This window comes from Opisthocomus hoazin, chromosome 17, assembly GCF_030867145.1.
Source record: "Opisthocomus hoazin isolate bOpiHoa1 chromosome 17, bOpiHoa1.hap1, whole genome shotgun sequence".
Classification (NCBI taxonomy): Eukaryota; Metazoa; Chordata; class Aves; order Opisthocomiformes; family Opisthocomidae; genus Opisthocomus; species Opisthocomus hoazin.
The window spans coordinates 446-7,976 of record NC_134430.1 but is presented as its reverse complement, the minus strand read 5'-3'; the positions used below and the strand labels follow the sequence as shown (position 1 = coordinate 7,976).

The window sequence follows — 7,531 nt, the reverse complement described above, 5'->3', positions numbered from 1 at the left end:
GTCAGTTCTCTTTGGCGGTGTCGTTCCAGGCTGTGTCAGCAGCTCTTCTCTCTACCGGTCCATTGTCACGGACTGTGGGAGTTTTTCCTGGAATCCTTATGCTTTTAGGTCTTGAAGACAGGTTTCTTACACATCCATCATCTCCATTTTGACCGCAAGTTCTTGTAAGGGACCATTTGGTTCGACTGTTTCTCTGGGGCTGCCATGGAGGCTCCTCATTCTCGGCTGTTGTGGCCACGTCGGTCTCCTTGTCCGACAGCTTCTCTCGTCCGGCAGTCATTGTTCTTGCAGAGAGTTTTCTCTCTTATTTGAATCCAATTGTTTGTGGTGGTGTGTGTAATGTTGGTCTGTGCCTGTGTGTGTGTGTTTTGGCTTGGAGCTGCCCTGCCCAGGGGTATAGTCAGGGGTAGGTGTCATAGCGATAAGAGGCTGTGGTTAATAGGTTGACAGGCCTAGACTGTTTAGGCAGAGGCTGGGAAGTGAGCTCAGATGGAGCGGCCGTCGGCAGACGGTGTGGACTGTCATTTCAACAGTGTTTTATAGAGGTGATGGGAGTCATGTGGGAGGGGCTGATCATCAGCAGCAAAGCAGATTGAATGTTGACGGTGGTAAGGCTTATGCATGGGGGGCCTTTAAGTTTGGCCCTTTATTCCTTTATGTAATGACAGGCTGTATTTTGGACTCTAGGTGCTATTCCAAAATCAAATCAATACATCTGGAATTGTTAATGACTTAAGCAGCATATGGGTGACTTGTTTAATACTTATTTCAGGTGCCAGGGAACAAGATGGGCACCAAAGACCAATCGAGGCGCCGAGCAGAGCATCATTAGGAGGTGGGTTGGCGCGTGGTGTTGAAGGGAAGTCATGATTAGTAGCTATACGACTGCCTTACAGTTGGTGGTTTGTTTTTTTTTCAATATTGTAGGTTCAAAGCAACGAGTGAAGCATGATATCGGCACCAGGGGTGACTCGGGCAAGGTGAGCAATGAGTAGTAGGTTGAAGTAGCAGTTATTTTTCTGGAGTGCTGTTGTTGGTGAAATTACCATCCCTGTTTGTGTTTCCCAGATGGTACCTGAGCCTCAGCATGGCAACATGTAAATCTCAGGGGCAATACAGGTGAGCAGCCAAGGTAAAGGAGCAGGAGGTGGGAACCGGTGTGGCAGGTGGCAGTTTTGGGCGGTATCTCAGCATGTGTCTCCTGTTTTCTTTTTGTAGGTGCCACACATAGTCCTGAAGGGGCAAAGCAGCATGCTGACAAGAGGTCCGAGAAGGTGAGGCGGTTGTGGACCGGGTCAGTGTGTAAGAGCAAAGTACTGTGCAGCAACTCAGTGAGATGTCTCTGTCTTGGTTTTTCAGGGGCCGTGCGGGCCGCCTTTGGCATTGGACAAGCTCTTGAGGTGAGTCAGGGTGGCAGCGAGGAGCGTAGGGCAGGTGACTTCTCACGGGCGCAATGATCATTTTGCGTGTCTTGGCATCTTAGGTTGCAGAGGCGATTATGGCTGCAGTGTCCGACTCCGGAAAGAACAAATGAGCAGCAGAGCATCCTGGTGCTTCTGAGGAGGGGATTGTTGTGGAAGAGGTTGGTCTTGGCCAGTGTGATGCTTACTGTCAGCACCATGTGTGGTCTGTGATGTCCTCATCTTTTTTCTTTTTCAGATGACGAAGCGGACCTGTTGACTGCAGGAGCATCCCAGTTAGCCAACACGCTTGTTGTCGAGGATGGATTCAGACTCCTGGCCCTCCAAAAGCTAAGTCGAGGGACTGGGGCTGGGAAGGGTTTGGAGGGAGGGGACCACAGTTGGGCGTTGCGGGCAGGGCTTGTAACATTAGTGCAGGGGAGAGGGCTGTGCAGGAGCGGGCCCCTCTGGGCACAGAAAGGGACAGAGTTTCTCTGCATCCTAGGACTAGCATGGGCAGGGCAGTTCCAGCCTGTGTCATCAGTGCTATGTTGTTTTTGTGGTGTGTCTTGTGTCGCAGACCTTCCTCTGGTCTCGATATCCTTGTTTCTCTTTGCACTCACAAAGCTCATCATGTGCCTCTGTGCCATACCTGGGGTCTCGACTGCATGTACTCATTGGCATAGCGCAAATTCAGATCTTCTCTTCTTGCCTTACAAGCGTAAAGCGTGGATCAGTCTTGCATCTTTCTGTTGCGGCATCGTTCCAGGCTGTGTCAGCAGCAGCTCTTCTCTGTTCCGGTCCATTTTTATGGACTGTGGGACTTCTTCCCTGCATCCTTATGCTCTCAGGTCTTGAAGCCGGGCTTCTTGCACATCCATCGTCTCCATTTTGACCGTAACTTCTTGTAACGGACCATTCTGTTCTAATCCGGTTTTCTGGGGCTGCCGTGGAGCCTCCTCGCTCTGGGCCATTGCGGCCCTGTCGGTCTCCTTGTCCAACAGCATCTCCCGTCAGGGAGTCATTGTTCTTGCGGAGAGTTTTCTCTCTTCTTGAATCCCATTGTTTGTGGTGTTGTGTGTAATGTCGGTCTGTGCCTGTGTGTGCTTGCCTTGGAACTGCTCTGCTCAGGGAAACCAGGGAATGTGTAAATGGCAGGGCCAGGGTGGATGACCAGCTAAGGTACAGGAGCAGAAGGTTGGGATTGATGCAGGCAAGCTTTGGCTTTTGGCAGTATCTCAGCATGTGCCGTTTGCTTTGATTTTATTGCAGGTGCCGCACATATCCTCGGAGGAGCAAAGCAGCATGCTGACATGAAGTCTGAGAAGGTGAGGCAGTTGTGGGCCCGGTGAGCGTGTGAGAGCAAATTGTTGTGCAGCAACTAAGTGAGGGGTGTCTCTCTTGGTTTTGCAGGGGCTGAGCGGGCCGCCTTTGGCATTGGACAACCGTTTGAGGTGAGCTGGGGCGGTAGCAAGGAGGAGTGTGGGTCGGGTGACCTCTCACGGGTGCAATGATCATTTTGTGTCTCTTGGTATCTCAGGTATCGCAAGCAACGATGGCTGCAGCGTCCGACTCTGGAATGAGCAGGTGAGCAGAGCACCCCAGTTCTTCTGAGGAGGGGGTTTTTGTGGAAGAGGTTGGTCTTGGCCAGTGTGATGCTTACTGTCAGCAGTGTGTCTGGGTTTTCTCTTTTTCAGTGGTGAAGTGCAACCTGGTGACTGCAGGAGCATCCCAGATACCTAATGCATTTTTGGTCGAGGTTGGATTTAGAGCCCACGTCCCTCTGAAAGCTAAGTCCAGGGGCTTGGAAGGGTCTGGAGGGAGGGGACTACAGTTGGGCAGTTCAGGGAGAGCTTGTGAAGCTAGTGTAGGGGAGAGGGCTGTCCAGGAACAGGCCGCTTTGGGCGGATCAAGGGAAGGGGTTTCTCTGTAGCCCGAGGGGGCAGGGTAGTTCCAGAACTGTGTCTGTGGTGGTGTCATCTGTGTGGTCTGTGTTTTGTGTCTTGGATTTTACCCGTGTCTCAACATCGTCATTGCTCTCTGTGCTCAATGAGCACATTATGCATATCAGGTGCCATTCCTAGGGTCTGGAATGCCTGTACTCTTTGGCATAGTGTCCATTGGGCGCTTCTCATCTTACGTTTTGCACATAAAGCATGGAGCGGTGTCACATCTTGGAAGTTTCCCATCAGTTCTCTTTTGCGGTGTCATCTCAGGCTGTGTCAGTAGCTCTTCTCTCTTCCGGTCCATTTTCATGGACTGTGGGACTTCTTCCCTGCGATCTTGTGTTCTTAGGTCTTGAAGCCAGCTTCTTGCAGATCCATCGTCTCTGTTTAGAGCGTAACTTCTTGTAACGGACCGTTCTGTTCAACTCTGCTCTTCTGGGGCTGCCGTAGAGCCTCCTTGTTCTGGGCCATTGTGGCCCTGCTGGTCGTCTTGCTGGACAGCATCTCCCGTTGGGGAGTCATTCTTGTCGCCGAGAGTTTTCTCTGTTCTTTGAATCCCATTGTTGGTGGTGGTGTGTGTAATGTTGGTCTGTGTCTCTGTGTGTGTTTTGTTTCGTGCTTCTCTGCCCCAGGGGTGTAGAGTGAGGGTTACGTGGCATAGCGATAGGAGATCATGCTTAATCTGTTGATAGGCCTCGACCGTTCAGGCAGCGGTTGGGTAGTGAGCTTGCATGGAGTTGCTCCTTGGCAGGCTGTGCAGTCTATCATTTCAATAGTATTTTGAACTGATGATGGGAGCTATGTGGGAGGGGATGATCAGCAGTGGCAAAGATGACTGAATGTTGACAGTGTTCAGGCTTGTAGGTGTGGGGCCTCAAGTTTGGGTTTTTTGGGGGGTTTGTTTTTAATTGCAAGCTTCTGTTGGACTCTAGACGGTATTCCAAAATGCTACCAATATTGCTGGCCTTTCTAAGTTACATATCGGCAACGGGGTATCTTGCGGAAGGGAGCGGTGTTTGCTAATGTGATGCTTCCAGTCAGTAATGTTAGTGAGGCGTGTGTGTTTATATATGTTATGCAGATACTGATGTAGAACACGTGGAATGCAGGAGCATCTGATTTTATGATGTGCTCAATGAGGATGGATTCTGCATCCTTCCCTCAAAGGTAAGTCCAGGGCCAAAGCTGTGGGTGGGGTGAGGCCGGCAGGAGGTGTAACACCAGGGTTGCGGAGGGAGCTATTTAGGGTCTGTTAAGTTTGGGGCGGACAGAGGTCCTGGCATCTGTCCTTTAGGGTGTGACTGTTCTGGCCTGTGTGTCTTTCCCAGTGTCATTTGTGTTGTGTGATTAGTCTTGTATGTGATGCTTTGTACAGGTATCTACCTTCTGCACTCTTGTGCACTTTGGTCGGTGTGCACTGGGTGTCTCAAGCTTCGCTGCTTTGGCCTAGAGCCTTGGTCAAGCGTTCCTCATCTTGCGCCTGGAGCTTAAGGTGCGATTTTCATCAGAGGTCTTTCTGGAGAGTCCCCTTTGCGGAGGTGATCTAGGCCACCGTGAAAGCTCTGCTCGTGGCAGTTCTGCTACCATAGAGTTCCCCCGCAGCATTTCATCTCTGCCTCGTTACGGGCTCAGGTCTTACATCCTGGCTTCTCAGAACTCCGTATCGGTTTTGACCACCATCTGCGACTGCATCGTTTGGCAGCGTTTTGTGTTCTTTTCAACTGTATTATTATGCCTCGTATCGTATGCCATGTGAGTGTCTCGCACCGAATAGTCCTTTATTGTGTGTTGTATTGCCGTGCTCTATTTCTATTGAATTGTACGGCCCTGTATTTCTTTCTCGTAGCACTGTATTTTGTTTTGTATTGCCTTGTGTTGCTCTGTATTGTTGTTGTGTTGTAGTGCTCTATATTTGATTTTTTTATTTCAATGTTTGGGCGTGTTGCACCGCAGCACTCACTACTTGCGTGGACCGCTATCGGAGACTGTATTGCCTTGTACGAACTTGTATTGTGTTTTGTAATGTGGAGCTCTGTATTTGAATATGTATAGGCTTGTATAGCCGTGTATTGTTTTTTTCTTGTGGATCTCTGTATTTGATCTAGCATTGCATTGTTTGTGTCTGTACCGGTCTTGGATTGCAGCGCTCTGTACTTGTAGCGAGCGATACCTGGGACCGTCTTGCATTGCACGGCTCTGTACTGTGTTTTGTATTGCATTGCATCAATCCGTACTTGTATCGAATGTTACCTGAGAGCGTCCCGCTTTGTATGATGCTGTATTGCGTTTTTTTACTGCAGCACTCTGTACTTGATTTTGCATTGCAGTGCTTGTGTGTGTATCGATCTGGCGTTGCAGTGCTCTGTATTTGTATTCTCTGTTCTTGGAGACTGTCTTGGCTTGTAATGAGGGCCGTGTTGCGTTTTGTAACGTGGAGCTCTGTATTTACTGGATTTTGCATTGCATTGTATATCTCTGTGTCAGTCTTGCATTGCAGCGCTCTTTATGGATGCTCTCTGAGACGGTTAAGCATTGTATGGGTCCGTGTTGCGGTTTGTCTTGTCGGTTATGTAACAGTGCGTTGCATTGTATGACATTAATCTTGCCAGTGTTCTCCGGTTCTGCGTTTAAGTCCATACGGTATGGCATTGCGGTGTCAGGGTAGAGGCTGGGAGCGACTCGGAGGTCTTTACGCATGTGAGATGGAGTCACGCTGATCGCAATTGGATCGAGAGCTAGCATGAGGTAAATTTGTAACTCGGCAATGTCTTTCCTATTGGCTTTGCAGGCACTTTGCAGCAAGCCTCCAGAAACAGTTGAGACGAGGTCTGAGGTGCAGCGTGACGGGCCTCAGCAGTCGGTTGCTTTGGTGCTCATCAGTTATTAGGATGCTCTGGAATTCTTAATGGTCACAGAGGACTCTGACCGTTAATCTTGGTTTTGGAGCGGAGCTGCAGAGGGCCATCTTATATTCTGGGTGCGGTGTCTGTTAAGGAGGCTCGTGTTTGGTTTTCGCATGTGACAGAGCAGCACAAGGCGCTTGTAGAGCGTCAGGCATATTGTCATCGTACTCCAATTGCAGCAGCTGTCAGCAGTGTCTATGCAAGTTTGAGTTATTGACATGGTGCCAGTTGAGCACATCTTGTTTCACGGAATGATGTGCCAGGGCAGTGCCACTAGACGGATCTAGCATCCTTTGTGCACTAGGCTAGTCTGCTGTGCAGCTTGGGCTGTACCAGCAGGTGTTTCCTCGCTGACTGTTCTTGACAGCTATCCCAGGGGTTTATTTCCTGTGGCATCCTAGTTCCTTTGTTTTTGTGGCATTGAGTCTCCGTCGATTACTGTGACTCAATCCCCTGCCTTTTAGCCAAAACTGAGGTGCTCTCGAGGCAGGGCACACCAGAGGGTCCCTGCCACCTAGCCTCCGCATCGTTCTGTTCATTGTCAGGCTGTGTATCTTGGTGTAGCAGTAACAGTCCCCTGTGTGGTAGTCTGGTGTCCCAAGGTCACGTCTGTAGAGAGTGTGTGCGTTTGAGGTAGAGAGGCTTTGTGTGTTTGTGTAGCAATTCTAGTAGGGATGGAACAGTCCCGGCACGGGATGGTCCTGTGGTGATTAGCACGGCCCTTTTGGGTGGAGGTCGTATGGGTTTTTTGGGGCCGGTAGCTGCGTGCCAGCAGGCTGTAGACTCCTTTCCATTGGGGTTTGCGGGTGCCACTGAGTACTTTGTACCCCTGAGCAAATACTTGATTGAATGTAGCTGGAGTATACGATGATAAGTGAAGACAGAGCAGAAGTGGAAGTAGCGCAGCATATGCTCAGCATCTGGTTATGTAGGCTAACAGTTCGGGATGATGTAGAGCGGTGATGTAGTTTTGAGATGCCCGGTGAGGCAGTTCCAGGGATGGCTCTCGATGTGCCGTGACCTGCTTTTGTGGCAGGCACGTGGCAAAGGGGCTACATTCTGAGTGAGGAGTGTAATGAATGGCTGTGGAATCAGTGGTAGGTTTTGAATGCATCTGATACTGTATGATGCTGTCAGGGTTAAATATGTTTTTGCTTTCAGACTGTGCGGGTGGCTGAGTCTATTTTCTTTTTTTTTTTGAGAGATATAGGAATTAGGAAAATAGTGTTGGAAAAAAAACCAGCTGGTGGAATTTTTTTGCCTTCCCCCAGCTGGGTGTTTT

General features: G+C 49.8%; 1 long non-coding RNA gene across 1 annotated transcript; it reads left to right on the top strand.

Annotated features, from left to right (window-relative positions):
* Window positions 1–1,852: 1,852 nt before the first annotated feature.
* Window positions 1,853–5,590, top strand: LOC142363412 (uncharacterized). The gene is made up of 5 exons (XR_012765736.1): window positions 1,853–2,728; window positions 2,814–2,854; window positions 2,941–2,987; window positions 3,098–4,513; window positions 4,722–5,590. It is a non-coding gene; the product is annotated as an uncharacterized LOC142363412 (long non-coding RNA).
* The last annotated feature ends 1,941 nt before the right edge of the window (window positions 5,591–7,531 follow it).